The 20,021-nt window shown below is 50.6% G+C and overlaps 1 pseudogene; it reads left to right on the forward strand.

Annotated features, from left to right (window-relative positions):
• LOC115165763 (segment polarity protein dishevelled homolog DVL-1-like) overlaps nucleotides 1-18,443 on the forward strand; it is a 43,511-nt pseudogene extending 25,068 nt beyond the window's left edge.
• The last annotated feature ends 1,578 nt before the right edge of the window (nucleotides 18,444-20,021 follow it).

Below are 20,021 nucleotides of genomic sequence, written 5' to 3' on the forward strand. Positions count from 1 at the left end.
GGAAACTCACTTTAGAAACTTTTTAAATACTTTTTGAAATGTTTTGAAAATCTAAGTGTTTGTGCTTATAAATTCATTTAGAGTAGAAGTTTCATCACAAATACTGGCAAACTCACAGTATATGATGGAGGTTATGTGTTCTAACTGGCTGTGTGTGTGTGTGTTTGTGTGTGTGTGTGTGTGTGTGTGTGTGTGTGTGTGTGTGTGTGTCTGTGTGTGTGTGTTTGTGTTTGTGTGTGTGTGTGTGTGTGTGTGTGTGTGTGTGTGTGTGTGTGTGTGTGTGTGTGTGTGTGTGTGTGTGTGTGTGTGTGTGTGTGTGACCAGCTGAACCAGTGAGGCCCATCGACCCTGCTGCCTGGATCTCCCACACCACCGCCCTGACCGGACCCTACCCACACTACGGTATGACCACACTATCACCACAGTCACACACACAAACTACTGCAATCACTAGACATAGCTGCACTCTCCCAGTCCTAGAAAGGCCACATACAGAACATGTAGTCAGTCACTGTCTGTGATTGTGCTGTGTCTCAACTCCTCTGCCCTTCAGAATTTGACGACTTGCCGCTATCTGCGAGTAAGACGGACATATCAACCATCGTCAAGGTGATGCAGCTGCCTGACTCTGGTCTGGAGATCCGGGACAGGATGTGGTTGAAGATCACCATTGGCAACGCTGTCATCGGTGAGAGGGACTGGAGGACACTGACTACTACTAATAATGTACCATTTAAATAGAGTAAATGAAGGGTTTAAAGTTGGACTTGAAACAGCAATCACTTCCCTTACTGTTAAATTGTGATGTCTTTTGCAAGACATTTCCGTGATATTGTCAACATAACATCTACTTGCTTGATGTGGTGTAGTTAGTGTATGCTATCAGTATTATAGGGTAATAGAATCCTGTATGAGTGTGTGCTGTTGTAGTGCAGACTACAGTCTTCTTATCCTGTGTGTGCTGCTATGTCACGTGGTGGACTGGCTCTACTCCACATTGTGAGGTTGTGATTCAGACTACAGTCTTAAACAGTGTGTTGCTGTGTGTGTCGCTGTGCCAGGTGCTGACGTGGTGGACTGGCTCTACTCCACGTTGTGAGGTTGTGATTCAGACTACAGTCTTAAACAGTGTGTTGCTGTGTGTGTCTCTGTGCCAGGTGCTGACGTGGTGGACTGGCTCTACTCCAGGGTGGAGGGTTTCAAGGACAGGAGAGATGCCAGGAAGTATGCCAGCAGTCTGCTGAAACATGGCTATCTGAGACACACCGTCAACAAGATCACCTTCTCAGAGCAGTGCTACTACACCTTCGGAGACCTCTGCCAAAGTACTGACACTGAGCCACTTTGACTGTCATATATTATCTACTGGATTGTATCGTTAGAAGTGTATTTTTACTTGTGTTAAGTGTACTATAGAGTCCAATGTGTTAAGTGTGTTAAGTGTACTGTAGAGTCCAGTGTGTTAAGTGTACTGTAGATTCCAATGTGTTAAGTGTACTATAGAGTCCAATGTGTTAAGTGTACTGTAGAGTCCAATGTGTTAAGTGTACTGTAGAGTCCAATGTGTTAAGTGTACTATAGAGTCCAATGTGTTAAGTGTACTATAGAGTCCAATGTGTTAAGTGTACTGTAGAGTCCAATGTGTTAAGTGTACTGTAGAGTCCAATGTGTTAAATGTGTTTTTTACCTGTCATGGAGGGGCTACCTCACTAACTCTCTCTCTCTGTCTGTATCTCGCTTTCTCTCTCTCTCTCTCTCTCTTTCTCTCTCTCTCTATTATCTTTTGCTCTCTCTTTCAGACATGGCGTCTCTCAACCTGAACGAGGGTTCCAGTGGTGGGGGCTCTGAGCAGGACACCCTGGCCCCCCTCCCTCCCCCTGCCACCAATCCGTGGCCCCTGGGGGGGCAGCCATTCCCCTACCCCCCCTTCCCCTCCGCCCCTGCAGGCTTCCCTCCGGGCTACTCAGACCCCTGCCACAGTTTCCACAGTGGGAGTGCTGGCAGCCACAACAGTGAGGGTGAGTCTGCAGGTCAGGGCTGCTAACTCTAACTTCCTCATCAATATGAATGGGTCAGAGTGGATGACTCATTTGACCATACACTGTATGTCACCACGTTACTTTTCATGACAGCTAATGTCACCTGTTAACAAAGTATTGTATTTAAATTCCATAAGGCTGTTCAGCCTGCTTGGAAATGAAGTCACACGCACAGAGATACATATTTCTTTAATAGAGGGTGTTCTAAAATGGTCTTATATTGTCAAGGTCGATCATGATTCAACATGGTTCATGCAGAGGACAGCTCTTCAGTACTGGGTGTGTACACTAAGGACCGTGTCCGCTTTTGGCTGATTATCGCTTGCACGAAATGATCAAAAGAGGTCCCACCCTCCCATCAATTCTTGAACTATATTTTGTTTGATTTCAACATGACACTACACATTACATTGCTCTGTTGCTGCTGCACGGTTTGTAATCGTTCCGACATGGTACTGCACTGAGGGAGAGTGGCATCAGGGTGGGTTGGTAATAACTAGTCTGTATAGAGATTTTTGGTCTTTTGTTTCACATTTGTCATCGTATTGCTCTTCTGTCTGATTTCCAGCTTCTGTTCAGATCACTATGAAGTCAATCATCCAGACGTTGTCATCACATGTTTTTAGTCATCTCCCATTATTTCAAAAGGATTCCCATTGCATTCAGACCTCATTGTCCTGGACTGTTCTGAATGGTAGAGAGGTGTGATTCGGTAATGAGACAGTTTCTTAGGGCTGAAGAGTGATCAGGATGAATCATCGGTAGGACAGTTGTAGGACTGAGGGTATGTTTATATCTCAGATTTATCTTTTACAGAAGCTGTTTTATTCTGTTTGATCTTTTGCTGCATGTCTTGATTGACATTTGCAGTTTTTTTTTTCATTTGGCACTTCCAGGCGAGCATTTGTGGATGGTCATCATGAGAATGTGAGTGTGTGTGTGTGTGCCTGCGTGTGTGCATGTGTGAGAGAGAGAGCGAGAGAGTAACAGGACATTTGTTGGCGAGTATCTGAGGACATTTCATTGCTCTAATTCATCATTCAGTAAGTTTGCTGTAAAGTAAGTTAGGCTGCAGTTGGACCAGGATAGGGGATATACTAGAATTAAATAGTGGGAGCCGCTCTGGGTTAGATGGGGCTGGGCTAGACTGGGTTAGAAAAGGTTAGGCTGCGTTAGGAGGTGACAGCAATAGACAGGCTGGGTTAGGAGGTGACAGCAATAGACAGGTTAGGCTGGGTTGGGAGGTGACAGCAGTAGACAGGTTGGGTTGGGAGGTGACATCAGTAGACAGGTTGGGTTGGGAGGTGACAGCAGTAGACAGGCTGGGTTAGGAGGTGACAGCAATAGACAGGTTGGGTTGGGAGGTGACAGCAGTAGACAGGTTGGGTTGGGAGGTGACAGCAGTAGACAGGTTGGGTTGGGAGGTGACAGCAGTAGACAGGTTAGGCTGGGTTGGGAGAAGACAGCAGTAGACAGGTTGGGTTGGGAGGTGACAGCAGTAGACAGGTTATGCTGGGTTGGGAGGTGACAGCAGTAGACAGGTTAGGTTGGGTTAGGAGGTGACAGCAATAGACAGGTTGGGTTGGGAGGTGACAGCAGTAGACAGGTTATGCTGGGTTGGGAGGTGACAGCAGTAGACAGGTTATGCTGGGTTGGGAGGTGACAACAGTAGACAGGTTATGCTGGGTTGGGAGGTGACAGCAGTAGACAGGTTGGGTTAGGAGGTGACAGCAGTAGACAGGTTGGGTTAGGAGGTGACAGCAGTAGACAGGTTGGGTTGGGAGTTGACAGCAGTAGACAGGTTGGGTTGGGAGGTGACAGCAGTAGACAGGTTAGGTTGGGAGGTGACAGCAGTAGACAGGTTATGCTGGGTTGAGGGTTGACAGCAGTAGACAGGTTAGGTTGGGAGGTGACAGCAGTAGACAGGTTGGGTTAGCCTGGTGACAGCAGTAGACAGGTTGGGTTCGGAGGTGACAGCAGTAGACAGGTTATGCTGGGTTGGGAGGTGACAGCAGTAGACAGGTTATGCTGGGTTGGGAGGTGACAGCAGTAGACAGGTTGGGTTAGGAGGTGACAGCAGTAGACAGTTTATGCTGGGTTGGGAGGTGACAACAATAGACAGGTTAGGCTGGGTTGGGAGGTGACAGCAGTAGACAGGTTATGCTGGGTTGGGAGTTGACAGCAGTAGACAGGTTAGGCTGGGTTGGGAGGTGACAACAGTAGACAGGTTAGGCTGGGTTGGGAGGTGACAGCAGTAGACAGGTTATGCTGGGTTGGGAGTTGACAACAGTAGACAGGTTAGGCTGGGTTGGGAGGTGACAGCAGTAGACAGGTTATACTGGGTTGGGAGCTGACAGCAGTAGACAGGTTAGGCTGGGTTGGGAGGTGACTACAGTAGACAGGTTATGCTGGGTTGGGAGGTGACAGCAGTAGACAGGTTATACTGGGTTGGGAGGTGACAGCAGTAGACAGGTTAGGCTGGGTTGGGAGGTGACAGCAGTAGACAGGTTATGCTGGGTTGGGAGGTGACAACAGTAGACAGGTTAGGCTGGGTTGGGAGGTGACAGCAGTAGACAGGTTAGGCTGGGTTGGGAGGTGACAGCAGTAGACAGGTTAGACAGGTTAGACTGGGTTAGGAGATGACAGCAGTAGACAGGTTATGCTGGGTTGGGAGGTGACAACAGTAGACAGGTTAGGCTGGGTTGGGAGGTGACAGCAGTAGACAGGTTAGGCTGGGTTGGGAGGTGACAGCAGTAGACAGGTTAGGCTGGGTTGGGAGGTGACAGCAGTAGACAGGTTAGGCAGGTTAGGCTGGGCTGGGAGGTGACAGCAGTAGACAGGTTATGCTGGGGTTGGGAGGTGACAGCAGTAGACAGGTTATGCTGGGTTGGGAGGTGACAGCAGTAGACAGGTTATGCTGGGTTGGGAGATGACAGCAGTAGACAGGTTATGCTGGGTTGGGAGGTAACAACAGTAGACAGGTTATGCTGGGTTGGGAGGTGACAGCAGTAGACAGGTTATGCTGGGTTGGGAGGTGACAGCAGTAGACAGGTTAGACAGGTTAGGCTGGGCTGGAGGTTACTGCAGTAGACAGGTTAGACAGGTTAGGCTGGGCTGGGAGGTGACAGCAGTAGACATGTTAAACAGGTTAGGCTGGGTTGGGAGGTGACAGCAGTAGACAGGTTAGACAGGTTATGCTGGGTTGGGAGGTGACAGCAGTAGACAGGTTAGGCTGGGTTGGGAGGGTGACAGCAGTAGACAGGTTAGGGCTGGGTGGGAGGTGACAGCTGTAGACAGGTTTAGGCGGGTTGGGGAAGGTGACAGCAGTAGACAGGTTAGACGGTTAGGCTGGGTTGGGAGGGTGACAGCAGTAGACAGGTTAGACAGGTTAGGCTGGGTTGGGAGGTGACAGCTGTAGACAGGTTAGAAAGGTTATGCAGGGTTGGGAGGTGACAGCAGTAGACAGGTTATGCTGGGTTGGGAGGTGATAACAGTAGACAGGTTATGCTGGGTTGGGAGGTGACAGCAGTAGACAGGTTATGCTGGGTTGGGAGGTGACAGCAGTAGACAGGTTAGGCTGGGCTGGGAGGTGACAGCAGTAGACAGGTTAGACAGGTTAGGCTGGGCTGGGAGGTGACTGCAGTAGACAGGTTAGACAGGTTAGGCTGGGCTGGGAGTTGACAGCAGTAGACAGGTTAGGTTGGGAGGTGACAGCAGTAGACAGGTTGGGTTAGCCTGGTGACAGCAGTAGACAGGTTGGGTTCGGAGGTGACAGCAGTAGACAGGTTATGCTGGGTTGGGAGGTGACAGCAGTAGACAGGTTATGCTGGGTTGGGAGGTGACAGCAGTAGACAGGTTGGGTTAGGAGGTGACAGCAGTAGACAGTTTATGCTGGGTTGGGAGGTGACAACAATAGACAGGTTAGGCTGGGTTGGGAGGTGACAGCAGTAGACAGGTTATGCTGGGTTGGGAGTTGACAGCAGTAGACAGGTTAGGCTGGGTTGGGAGGTGACAACAGTAGACAGGTTAGGCTGGGTTGGGAGGTGACAGCAGTAGACAGGTTATGCTGGGTTGGGAGTTGACAACAGTAGACAGGTTAGGCTGGGTTGGGAGGTGACAGCAGTAGACAGGTTATACTGGGTTGGGAGGTGACAGCAGTAGACAGGTTAGGCTGGGTTGGGAGGTGACTACAGTAGACAGGTTATGCTGGGTTGGGAGGTGACAGCAGTAGACAGGTTATACTGGTATGGGAGGTGACAGCAGTAGACAGGTTAGGCTGGGTTGGGAGGTGACAGCAGTAGACAGGTTATGCTGGGTTGGGAGGTGACAACAGTAGACAGGTTAGGCTTGGTTGGGAGGTGACAGCAGTAGACAGGTTAGACAGGTTAGGCTGGGTTGGGAGGTGACAGCAGTAGACAGGTTAGACAGGTTAGACTGGGTTAGGAGATGACAGCAGTAGACAGGTTATGCTGGGTTGGGAGGTGACAACAGTAGACAGGTTAGGCTGGGTTGGGAGGTGACAGCAGTAGACAGGTTAGGCTGGGTTGGGAGGTGACAGCAGTAGACAGGTTAGGCTGGGTTGGGAGGTGACAGCAGTAGACAGGTTAGGCAGGTTAGGCTGGGCTGGGAGGTGACAGCAGTAGACAGGTTATGCTGGGTTGGGAGGTGACAGCAGTAGACAGGTTATGCTGGGTTGGGAGGTGACAGCAGTAGACAGGTTATGCTGGGTTGGGAGATGACTGCAGTAGACAGGTTATGCTGGGTTGGGAGGTAACAACAGTAGACAGGTTATAGTGGGTTGGGAGGTGACAGCAGTAGACAGGTTATGCTGGGTTGGGAGGTGACAGCAGTAGACAGGTTATGCTGGGCTGGGAGGTGACAGCAGTAGACAGGTTAGACAGGTTAGGCTGGGCTGGGAGGTTACTGCAGTAGACAGGTTAGACAGGTTAGGCTGGGCTGGGAGGTGACAGCAGTAGACATGTTAAACAGGTTAGGCTGGGTTGGGAGGTGACAGCAGTAGACAGGTTAGACAGGTTAGGCTGGGTTGGGAGGTGACAGCAGTAGACAGGTTAGGCTGGGTTGGGAGGTGACAGCAGTAGACAGGTTAGACAGGTTAGGCTGGGTTGGGAGGTGACAGCTGTAGACAGGTTAGGCTGGGTTGGGAGGTGACAGCAGTAGACAGGTTAGACAGGTTAGGCTGGGTTGGGAGGTGACAGCAGTAGACAGGTTAGACAGGTTAGGCTGGGTTGGGAGGTGACAGCTGTAGACAGGTTAGAAAGGTTATGCAGGGTTGGGAGGTGACAGCAGTAGACAGGTTATGCTGGGTTGGGAGGTGATAACAGTAGACAGGTTATGCTGGGTTGGGAGGTGACAGCAGTAGACAGGTTATGCTGGGTTGGGAGGTGACAGCAGTAGACAGGTTATGCTGGGCTGGGAGGTGACAGCAGTAGACAGGTTAGACAGGTTAGGCTGGGCTGGGAGGTGACTGCAGTAGACAGGTTAGACAGGTTAGGCTGGGCTGGGAGGTGACAGCAGTAGACAGGTTAGACAGGTTAGGCTGGGTTGGGAGGTGACAGCAGTAGACAGGTTATGCTGGGTTGGGAGGTGACAGCAGTAGACAGGTTAGGCTGGGTTGAGAGGTGACAGCAGTAGACAGGTTAGACAGGTTTATGCTGGGTTGGGAGGTGACAGCAGTAGACAGTTTATGCTGGGTTGGGGAGGTGACAGCAGTAGACAGGTTAGACAGGTTAGGCTGGGTTGGGAGGTTGACCTAGGCTTTGGTAGACAGGTTAGGCTGGGTTGGGAGATGACAGCAGTAGACAAGTTAGACAGGTTAGGCTGGGTTGGGAGGTGACAGCAGTAGACAGGTTGGACAGGTTAGGCTGGGTTGGGAGGTGACAGCTGTAGACAGGTTAGACAGGTTATGCTGGGTTGGGAGGTGACAGCAGTAGACAGGTTATGCTGGGTTGGGAGGTGACAGCAGTAGACAGGTTAGGCTGGGTTGGGAGGTGACAGCAGTAGACAGGTTATGCTGGGTTGGAGGTGACAGCAGTAGACAGGTTATGCTGGGTTGGGAGGTGACAGCAGTAGAAACATTTGAGAGGTTAGGCTGGGTTGGGAGGTGACAGCGGTAGACAGGTTAGGCTGGGTTGGGAGGTGACAGCAGTAGACAGGTTGGGTTGGGAGGTGACAGCAGTAGACAGGTTAGGCTGGGTTGGGAGGTGACAGCAGTAGACAGGTTGGGTTGGGAGGTGACAGCAGTAGACAGGTTAGGCTGGGCTGGGAGGTGACAGCAGTAGACAGGTTATGCTGGGTTGGGAGGTGACAACAGTAGACAGGTTAGGCCTGGGATTGGGAGGATGACAGCAGTAGACAGGTTATGCTGGGTTGGGAGGTGACAGCAGTAGACAGGTTATGCTGGGTTGGGAGGTGACAGCAGTAGACAGGTTATGCTGGGTTGGGAGGTGACAGCAGTAGACAGATTCTTCTGGGCTGGGAGGTGACAACAGTAGACAGGTTATGCTGGGTTGGGAGATGACAGCAGTTACATGTTAGCTGGGTTGGGAGGAGAGATGACAACAGTAGACAGGTTATGCTGGGTTGGGAGGTTGACAACAGTAGACAGGTTATTGTGGGTTTGGAGGGACAACAGTAGACAGGTTATGCTGGGTTGGGAGGGGGGGAAAAACAGTAGACAGGGTTATGATGGGTGGGAGGGTGACAACACGAGACAGGTTATGTTGGGAGGGATGTGACAGAAGTAGACGGTTATGCTGGGTGGGAGGTGACAGCAGTAGGACAGGTTATTCTGGGTTTGGAGGTTGACAGCAGTAGAAAGGTTATGCTGGGTTGTGAGGTGACAGCAGTAGGACAGGTTATGCTGGGTTGGGAGGTGACAACAGTAGACAGGTTAGGCTGGGCTGGGAGGTGACAGCAGTAGACAGGTTATGCTGGGTTGGGAGGTGACAACAGTAGACAGGTTATGCTGGGCTGGGAGGTAACAACAGTAGACAGGTTATGCTGGGTTGGGAGGTGACAGCAGTAGACAGGTTATGCTGGGTTGGGAGGTGACAACAGTAGACAGGTTATGCTGGGTTGGGAGGTGACAACAGTAGACAGGTTATGCTGGGTTGGGAGGTGACAACAGTAGACAGGTTATGCTGGGTTGGGAGGTGACAACAGTAGACAAGTTATGCTGGGTTGGGAGATGACAACAGTAGACAGGTTATGCTGGGTTGGAAGGTGACAGCAGTAGACAGGTTAGACAGGTTAGGCTGGGTTGGGAGGTGACAGCTGTAGACAGGTTAGACAGGTTATGCTGGGTTGGGAGGTGACAACAGTAGACAGGTTATGCTGGGCTGGGAGGTGACAGCAGTAGACAGGTTATTCTGGGTTGGGAGGTGACAGCAGTAGACAGGTTATGCTGGGTTGGGAGGTGACAGCAGTAGACAGGTTATGCTGGGTTGGGAGGTGACAGCAGTAGACAGGTTATGCTGGGTTGGGAGGTGACAACAGTAGACAGGTTAGGCTGGGCTGGGAGGTGACAGCAGTAGACAGGTTATGCTGGGTTGGGAGGTGACAACAGTTGACAGGTTATGCTGGGCCTGGAGGTGACAACAGTAGACAGGTTATGCTGGGTTGGGAGGTGACAGCAGTAGACAGGTTATGCTGGGTTGGGAGGTGACAGCAGTAGACAGGTTATGCTGGGTGGGAGGTGACAGCAGTAGACAGGTTAGGCTGGGTTGGGAGGTGACAGCAGTAGACAGGTTATGCTGGGTTGGGAGGTGACAGCAGTAGACAGGTTATGCTGGGTTGGGAGGTGACAGCAGTAGACAGGTTATGCTGGGTTGGGAGGTGATAACAGTAGACAGGTTATGCTGGGCTGGGAGGTGACAGCAGTAGACAGGTTATGCTGGGTTGGGAGGTGACAGCAGTAGACAGGTTATGCTGGGTTGGGAGAAGACAGCAGTAGACAGGTTATGCTGGGTTGGGAGATGACAGCAGTAGACAGGTTATGCTGGGTTTGGAGGTGACAGCAGTAGACAGGTTATGCTGGGTTGGGAGGTGACAGCAGTAGACAGGTTAGACAGGTTGGGTTGGGAGTTGACAGCAGTAGACATGTTAGGCTGGGTTGGGAGATGACAACAGTAGACAGGTTATGCTGGGTTGGGAGGTGACAGCAGTAGACAGGTTATGCTGGGTTGGGAGGTGACAGCAGTAGACAGGTTAGGCTGGGCTGGGAGGTGACAGCAGTAGACAGGTTAGGCTAGGCTGGGAGGTGACAGCAGTAGACAGGTTAGGCTGGGCTGGGAGGTGACAGCTGTAGACAGGTTAGGCTTGGTTGGGAGGTGCCAGCAGTAGACAGGTTATGCTGGGTTGGGAGGTGACAGCAGTAGACAGGTTAGGCTGGGTTGGGAGGTGACAGCAGTAGACAGGTTAGACAGGTTAGGCTGGGTTGGGAGGTGACAGCAGTAGACAGGTTAGGCTGGGTTGGGAGGGTGACAGCTGTAGACAGGTTAGACAGGTTATGCTGGGTTGGGAGGTGACAGCAGTAGACAGGTTTGGTTAGGAGGTGACAGCAGTAGACAGGTTATGCTGGGTTGGGAGGTGACAGCAGTAGACAGGTTATGCTGGGTTGGGAGGTGACAGCAGTAGACAGGTTAGGCTGGGTTGGGAGGTGACAGCAGTAGACAGGTTGGGTTGGGAGGTGACAGCAGTAGACAGGTTGGGTTAGGAGGTGACAGCAGTAGACAGGTTAGGCTGGGTTGGGAGGTGACAGCAGTAGACAGGTTATGCTGGGTTGGGAGGTGACAGCAGTAGACAGGTTATGCTGGGTTGGGAGGTGACAGCAGTAGACAGGTTATGCTGGGTTGGGAGGTGACAGCAGTAGACAGGTTATGCTGGGTTAGGAGGTGACAGCAGTAGACAGGTTATGCTGGGTTGGGAGGTGACAGCAGTAGACAGGTTATGCTGGGTTGGGAGGTGACAGCAGTAGACAGGTTATGCTGGGTTGGGAGGGGACAGCAGTAGACAGGTTATGCTGGGTTGGGAGGTGACAGCAGTAGACAGGTTATGCTGGGTTGGGAGGTGACAGCAGTAGACAGGTTGGGCTGGGCTGGGAGGTCACAGCAGTAGACTGGGTTAGACAGGTTAGGCTGGGCTGGGAGGTGACAGCAGTAGACATGTTAAACAGGTTAGGCTGGGCTGGGAGGTGACAGCAGTAGACAGGTTATGCTGGGTTGGGAGGTGACAGCAGTAGTCAGGTTATGCTGGGTTGGGAGGTGACAGCAGTAGACAGGTTATGCTGGGTTGGGAGGTGACAGCAGTAGACAGGAGCTCCTGGGTTGGGAGGTGACAGCAGTAGACAGGTTAGGCTGGGTTGGGAGGTGACAGCAGTAGACAGGTTAGACAGGTTAGGCTCGGTTGGGAGGTGACAGCTGTAGAGAGGTTAGGCTTGGTTGGGAGGTGACAGCCGTAGACAGGTTAGACAGGTTAGGCTGGGTTGGGAGGTGACAGCTGTAGACAGGTTAGGCTTGGTTGGGAGGTGACAGCAGTAGACAGGTTAGACAGGTTAGGCTGGGTTGGGAGGTGACAGCTGTAGACAGGTTAGACAGGTTATGCTGGGTTGGGAGGTGACAGCAGTAGATAGGTTATGCTGGGTTGGGAGGTGACAGCAGTCGACAGGTTGTGTTGGGAGAAGACAGCAGTAGACAGGTTAGGTTGGGTTAGGAGGTGACAGCAGTAGACAGGTTATGCTGGGTTGGGAGGTGACAGCAGTAGACAGGTTATGCTGGGTTGGGAGGTGACAGCAGTAGACAGGTTATGCTGGGTTGGGAGGTGACAGCAGTAGACAGGTTATGCTGGGTTGGGAGGTGACAGCAGTAGACAGGTTATGCTGGGTTGGGAGGTGACAGCAGTAGACAGGTTATGCTGGGTTGGGAGGTGACAGCAGTAGACAGGTTATGCTGGGTTGGGAGGTGACAGCAGTAGACACATTAGAGAGGTTAGGCTGGGTTGGGAGGTGACAGCGGTAGACAGGTTATGCTGGGTTGGGAGGTGACAGCAGTAGACAGGTTATGCTGGGTTGGGAGGTGACAGCAGTAGACAGGTTATGCTGGGTTGGGAGGTGACAGCAGTAGACAGGTTATGCTGGGTCGGGAGGTGACAACAGTAGACAGATTATGCTGGGTTGGGAGGTGACAACAGTAGACAGGTTATGCTGGGTTGGGAGGTGACAACAGTAGGCAGGTTATGCTGGGCTGGGAGGTGACAGCAGTAGACAGGTTATGCTGGGTTGGGAGGTGACAGCAGTAGACAGGTTATGCTGGGTTGGGAGGTGACAGCAGTCGACAGGTTGTGTTGGGAGAAGACAGCAGTAGACAGGTTAGGTTGGGTTAGGAGGTGACAGCAGTAGACAGGTTATGCTGGGTTGGGAGGTGACAGCAGTAGACAGGTTATGCTGGGTTGGGAGGTGACAGCAGTAGACAGGTTATGCTGGGTTGGGAGGTGACAGCAGTAGACAGGTTATGCTGGGTTGGGAGGTGACAGCAGTAGACAGGTTATGCTGGGTTGGGAGGTGACAGCAGTAGACAGGTTATGCTGGGTTGGGAGGTGACAGCAGTAGACAGGTTATGCTGGGTTGGGAGGTGACAGCAGTAGACACATTAGAGAGGTTAGGCTGGGTTGGGAGGTGACAGCGGTAGACAGGTTATGCTGGGTTGGGAGGTGACAGCAGTAGACAGGTTATGCTGGGTTGGGAGGTGACAGCAGTAGACAGGTTATGCTGGGTTGGGAGGTGACAGCAGTAGACAGGTTATGCTGGGTCGGGAGGTGACAACAGTAGACAGATTATGCTGGGTTGGGAGGTGACAACAGTAGACAGGTTATGCTGGGTTGGGAGGTGACAACAGTAGGCAGGTTATGCTGGGCTGGGAGGTGACAGCAGTAGACAGGTTATGCTGGGTTGGGAGGTGACAGCAGTAGACAGGTTATGCTGGGTTGGGAGGTGACAACAGTAGACAGGTTAGGCTGGGCTGGGAGGTGACAGCAGTAGACAGGTTATGCTGGGTTGGGAGGTGACAACAGTAGACAGGTTATGCTGGGCTGGGAGGTGACAACAGTAGACAGGTTATGCTGGGTTGGGAGGTGACAGCAGTAGACAGGTTATGCTGGGTTGGGAGGTGACAGCAGTAGACAGGTTATGCTGGGTTGGGAGGTGACAGCAGTAGACAGGTTAGGCTGGGTTGGGAGGTGACAGCAGTAGACAGGTTATGCTGGGTTTGGAGGTGACAGCAGTAGACAGGTTATGCTGGGTTGGGAGGTGACAGCAGTAGACAGGTTATGCTGGGTTGGGAGGTGATAACAGTAGACAGGTTATGCTGGGCTGGGAGGTGACAGCAGTAGACAGGTTATGCTGGGTTGGGAGGTGACAGCAGTAGACAGGTTATGCTGGGTTGGGAGGTGACAGCAGTAGACAGGTTAGGCTGGGTTGGGAGGTGACAGCAGTAGACAGATTCTGCTGGGCTGGGAGGTGACAACAGTAGACAGGTTATGCTGGGTTGGGAGGTGACAGCAGTAGACATGTTATGCTGGGTTGGGAGGTGACAACAGTAGACAGGTTATGCTGGGTTGGGAGGTGACAATAGTAGACAGGTTATGCTGGGTTGGGAGGTGACAACAGTAGACAGGTTATGCTGGGTTGGGAGGTGACAACAGTAGACAGGTTATGCTGGGTTGGGAGGTGACAACAGTAGACAGGTTATGTTGGGCTGGGAGGTGACAGCAGTAGACAGGTTATGCTGGGTTGGGAGGTGACAGCAGTAGACAGGTTATGCTGGGTTGGGAGGTGACAGCAGTAGAAAGGTTATGCTGGGTTGGGAGGTGACAGCAGTAGACAGGTTATGCTGGGTTGGGAGGTGACAACAGTAGACAGGTTAGGCTGGGCTGGGAGGTGACAGCAGTAGACAGGTTATGCTGGGTTGGGAGGTGACAACAGTAGACAGGTTATGCTGGGCTGGAAGGTGACAACAGTAGACAGGTTATGCTGGGTTGGGAGGTGACAGCAGTAGACAGGTTATGCTGGGTTGGGAGGTGACAACAGTAGACAGGTTATGCTGGGTTGGGAGGTGACAACAGTAGACAGGTTATGCTGGGTTGGGAGGTGACAACAGTAGACAGGTTATGCTGGGTTGGGAGATGACAAAAGTAGACAGGTTATGCTGGGTTGGGAGATGACAACAGTAGACAGGTTATGCTGGGTTGGAAGGTCACAGCAGTAGACAGGTTAGGCTGGGTTGGGAGGTGATAGCAGTAGACAGGTTAGACAGGTTAGGCTGGGTTGGGAGGTGACAGCAGTAGACAGGTTAGACAGGTTAGGCTGGGTTGGGAGGTGACAGCAGTAGACAGGTTAGGCTCGGTTGGGAGGTGACAGCAGTAGACAGGTTAGACAGGTTATGCTGGGTTTGGAGGTGACAGCCGTAGACAGGTTATGCTGGGTTGGGAGGTGACAGCACTAGACAGGTTATGCTGGGTTGGGAGCTGACAACAGTAGACAGGTTAGGCTGGGTTGGGAGGTGACAGCAGTAGACAGGTTAGACAGGTTAGGCTGGGTTTGGAGGTGACATTAGTAGACAGGTTAGACAGGTTATGCTGGGTTGGGAGGTGACAGCAGTAGACAGGTTATGCTGGGTTGGGAGGTGACAACAGTAGACAGGTTAGGCTGGGTTTGGAGCTGACATTAGTAGACAGGTTAGACAGGTTAGGCTGGGTTGGGAGGTGTGTGTAACTCTGTTGTTCCCTCTGTTTCTGCTGGGCAACGGTAGACTGATGGACCAGGTAGTCCCAGGACTCTGGGGAACCGGTAAGCTAACAGCTAGCCCACTCGCCACTACCTCTACTTCTCTGCTACCTGTACCTTTCCTCTCTCTCTCTCTCTCTCTCTGTCTCTCTCTTGTTCTCCTCATACCATAGCGTTTAAGGTTATTGTTTCCCTTGCTTCTCCCATCTCTCCCTCTGAGTGTGTGAGTGTATGCGTGTGTGTTGGTGTGTGTGCATATTGTTTCTGCTCCTGCAGCTATGTCTGTTTGACTCTCCTCTCCTGACCGTCCGTTCTCCCTCTCTGCACCTGTGGGCATGTGTTGGTTGGTACTGTGCTGCTGTAGTCTCCGTCAAAGATGTGCATGATTCAGGAGGATCAGTTCTGGCCAAGCCTTGCACTATCATTCTCACTGCTAGGGGGCAATCATTCACCACTTTACCCAGTACTGTTGGGCTCATTGCTTATTGAAAGGTGGGGGAAATGTTTGATCATGATAATGTTGTACACCTGTATCAGTACGATCGTTTTCATCGTTCTCTGTACAATTAAACACTGGAATGCTGAATGGATCTCTTTCTCTGAGAACAGATCATAAAAGCACCATTTGTGGAGCTATTACCAATGCAGTGCTCCAATGTTAAAATGTGTTTTTGATGCAGGTGTATCGTTACATTTGTATCAATAAAATCCAGAGGGGAGTCCATAGTCAGCATTGATAGGTGACAGAGTGGCATCTCAACCTACTGGGCAAAAACTGGTTGAATCGACGTTGTTTTCACATAATTTCAACAACAAAAATGTCTATGTGATGACGTCGTATCAACATGGAAAACTGATTGGATTTGAAAAAAATTCATTAACGTAAGGTAATTTCATTCTTTCACCCAACTTTTAACCTAAATCCAATTATATGAATTGTTTTTGTTGATTTCACATTGAATTCAGGTTAGTTGACAACTAACCAAATGTATATCAAAACTAGACGTTGGACGTCTGTGCCCAGTGGGAAGTCGGTCTGAGATTTGGGGGAGAAAAAGCCAGGGAATTATAAACAACTAGGTCTGTATAGTGGATGGGAATTATAATGAATATTCAACCACCATGATTATCACAGCAATGGTAGCCAATTCAGCCAACTGTTCAAAATCAGTCATAAGTAGCTGCTGATGTGTGTCTGGTGTTGTTTAACCAGGTGAGAGACTGCCCAGCTGACGTGTGTGTGTCTGGTGTTTAACCAGGTGAGAGACTGCCCAGCTGACGTGTGTGTGTCTGGTGTTGTTTAACCAGGTGAGAGACTGCCCAGCTGACGTGTGTGTGTCTGGTGTTGTTTAACCAGGTGAGAGACTGCCCAGCTGACGTGTGTGTGTCTGGTGTTGTTTAACCAGGTGAGAGACTGCCCAGCTGACGTGTGTGTGTCTGGTGTTGTTTAACCAGGTGAGAGACTGCCCAGCTGACGTGTGTGTGTCTGGTGTTGTTTAACCAGGTAAGAGACTGCCCAGCTGACGTGTGTGTGTCTCTGTCCTCTCCTAGGAAGCAGAAGCAGTGGATCCAACCCCAGTGTGGGTACTGGGACAGGGAAGGGCCCTAGCCGACGCTCCTCCCCACAAGAGAAGGGTCACAGATCCACATGCAGTGAATCCGAGCCACCGGGCATCCTAGGGACGAGGCGCCCTGGCGATAGGTCCGCCAGCCAGTTGAGCCATCACAGCAGCCATGCCCACTCCAGCAACAGCCACGCCCGCTCGGGTTTCAGCCATGCCCAGTCTCACAGGAGCCACTGTCACTCACAGAACAGCCATGCCCACAGCCACGCCTCCTTCACCTACAAATACGCCCCTTTCACCCAGCCTGGGCTTGGCTCATGTGGCCACAGTGAGCGAAGCCACGCCTCCTCCTACGGCCCCCCCGGCCTGCCCCCCCCATACTGCCTGGCCCGGCTGGCCCCTAAGACCTCCGTCAGCAGCAGCACCCCTCCCGGGGCCCCCCCGGTACGGGAGCTAGGAGCTGTCCCCCCTGAGCTCACGGCCAGCCGCCAGTCCTTTCAGCACGCTATGGGCAATCCCTGTGAGTTCTTTGTTGACATCATGTGACAGACAGGACAGTGCCTTTTAAAAACTCGCTGAGCACAAACAACTCCCCCGTCCAACTGCCTGATGCCTGTCTGTCCCAACTCTCCTTTTCTTCTTTACCTCTCTGCTACTGACTATCCCTGAGTTGAGAATGTAGACGCTGGTCCTCTCCCCTCCCTCTGATGTCAGAGCAGGGGAAGACAGCAGACTAGAGCACAACAGAACAGATGAGAGTCCTGCTATCACACAAACATACAGAGCCTCAGTGTCTGATCTGAACCCCTGCCAGCTCCTTTGTATTGACGTGACGTGTACAGTTTGTAAAATCGATGTGAGTGGTGTTCAATATGGTGATCCTTGTGAGCTGCCACACAGACAGTCCAGTCCTGAGAGCGTGAACTTACTCTATGTGGAGTACGACTACCTGCTGTTTGTAGAACCAGACATCCAGGCCAACTGACTGGGTCTGGATCTCAATCCCCCAGACCCACCCAGAGCTCTGGAAGAGGAAAGCCCCCCGGAGGCTCTGGATTCCCAGCCAGCCTCCTAGCATGTCACCCTTTACACAAACTTCCACTGTTTAGCCCATAATACCAAAACTCCTGCTCTAACTGACTGACCTGCTATCTTATCCCGTATGCAGCTGGTCCCCCTACATAATATTTCATGGTCTCCCTGCATACCGGATAAGATAGCATATCAGTAATCTAACTAGTCAAAGCTAGCCTCAGCCCATTTGACAGCCCTTATATTTGTCCAACTTCAGAAGGGAGACACTGTAGCCAGTTGTTAGTTTCAATTTTGGGGTAGTGCCTCTTGCCAATGGTCTAAAGGGAGAATCCATACACTGGAGAATTTTAGTGCTATTAATGTGATCATGATGTTCCCCCATCAGTGTCATACCTCTCTCTATGATCACATAGACAATCAGACATTGGTTCCCTTTCTGTGACTCAGTGGCCAGGTTATGGCTACTGTCCTAGCTGTGCTCTGTCCAATGTCTCATTAATAATGCAGTCAGTTGACCCGTGACCTCCACGACAGACATCTGTTTGAGGTCTACTACCTGAAACAGAACTAAGCTGATCATCATCAGTTAAAGACAACATGGTCGCTTAAAGTGGATGGATGTCCCCCTCCAGTCATCAGTGTTGACTGAAACAGAGATAACCAAAGCTTCACACAGTGAGGTGTGTAGTTCTGTACAGTGTAGGTATTGTTCTGTGATATCACCAGATGATTTCTGATGAAAAATTATTCTTGTGAAACAAACGAATAAAGCTGTGTTTGAGTCTACCGACAACACAGAAATGGTGTGGTGCATAAGACCTTTCTATCACGGCACTCTCCTAATTATTTGAGCACTTTTTCATTGTCTCGCTCTCTCTCTGACCCTTTAGTATGAAACACTGTTTGCAATCAAAGCTTCGTCCGTCGTTTTGTTTCTTTTAAAAAAGAGGAATAAATTGTACATAGAAATGTATTATATATAAGAATAAAAAAGTATATATGTACAAAGATTTTGTCTGTTTTTCTCTTCTAAAAAACAACATTGTGAACCATGCAATTGATGTGCTGTTTAGTTGTACATACAGAAACCAGAAAAAAGGTTGGTTAGACAACTTTTAACTGTATTACATGATGCTAAGTGTTATATAGCTCAGTAGTAGCCAATAGCCATAATTGCATTTACTATATTTAACCAGCAGTAGGAGACATCCAGCCATGAGGTATTTATTGTTATATTTGTCCTATTCCGTATTTACCCATTCAAGTAAACAATTTGTGAAATGTTGAATTTGTAGAATACATTTAGAAATAGCAGAAGTGATATAAATTAGTGTTTTCAGATCAAAATGAAATCTGTTCAAAAAGACTAGGCCAGATATATAGAGTATCCTTCTGAGACCCAGCAAAAAAAATATTTTTTAATTATTATATTAACTCAGCAAAAAAAGAAACTTCCCTTTTTCAGGACCCTGTCTTTCAAAGATAATTAGTAAAAATCCAAATAACTTCACAGATCTTCATTGTAAATGGTTTAAACACTGTTTCCCATGCTTGTTCAATGAACCATAAACAATTAATGAACATGCACCTGTGGAATGGTCATTAAGACACTAACAGCTTACAGACAGTAGGCAATTAAGGTCACAGTTATGAAAACTTAGGACACTAAAGAGGCCTTTCTACTGACTCTGAAAAACACCAAAAGAAAGATGCCCAGGGTCCCTGCTCATCTGCGTGAACGTACCTTAGGCATGCTGCAAGGAGGCATGAAGACTGCTGATGTGGCCAGGGCAATAAATTGCAATGTCCGTACTGTGAGACACCTAAGACAATAGCTACAGGGAGACAGGACGGACAGCTGATCGTCCTTGAAGTGGCAGACCACGTGTAACAACACCTGCACAGGATTGGTACATCCGAACATCACACCTGTAGGGCAAGTACAGGATGGCAACAACAACTGCCCGAGTTACACCAAAAAATGCACAATCCCTCCATCAGTGCTCAGACTGTCCGCAATAGGCTGAGTGAGGCTGGACTGAGGGCTTGTAAGCCTGTTGTAAGGCAGGTCCTCACCAGACATCACCGGCAACATCGTCGCCTATGGGCACAAACCCACCGTCGCTGGACCAGACAGGACTGGCAAAAAGTGCTCTTCACTGACGAGTCGCGGTTGGATTCGGGGGGTGATGGTCGGATTCGTGTTTATCGTCGAAGGGATGAGCGTTACATCAAGGCCTGTACTCTGGAGTGGGATCGATTTGGAGGTGGAGGGCCCGTCGGTCTGGGGCGGTGTGTCACAGCATCATCGGACTGAGTTTGTTGTCATTGCAGCCAATCTCAACGCTGTGCGTTACAGGGAAAACATCCTCCTCCTTCATGTGGTACCCTTCCTGCAGGTTCATCCTGACATGACCCTCCAGCATAACAATGCCACCAGCCATACTGCTCGTTCTGTGCATGATTTCCTGCAAGACAGGAATGTCAGTGTTCTGCCATGGCCAGCGAAGAGCCCGGATCTCAATCCCATTGAGCAAGTCTGGGGCCTGTTGGATCAGAGGGTGAGGGCTAGGGCCATTCCGCCCA

The sequence above is a fragment of the Salmo trutta genome, chromosome 28 (assembly GCF_901001165.1).
Source record: "Salmo trutta chromosome 28, fSalTru1.1, whole genome shotgun sequence".
In the NCBI taxonomy this organism is placed as follows: domain Eukaryota; kingdom Metazoa; phylum Chordata; class Actinopteri; order Salmoniformes; family Salmonidae; genus Salmo; species Salmo trutta.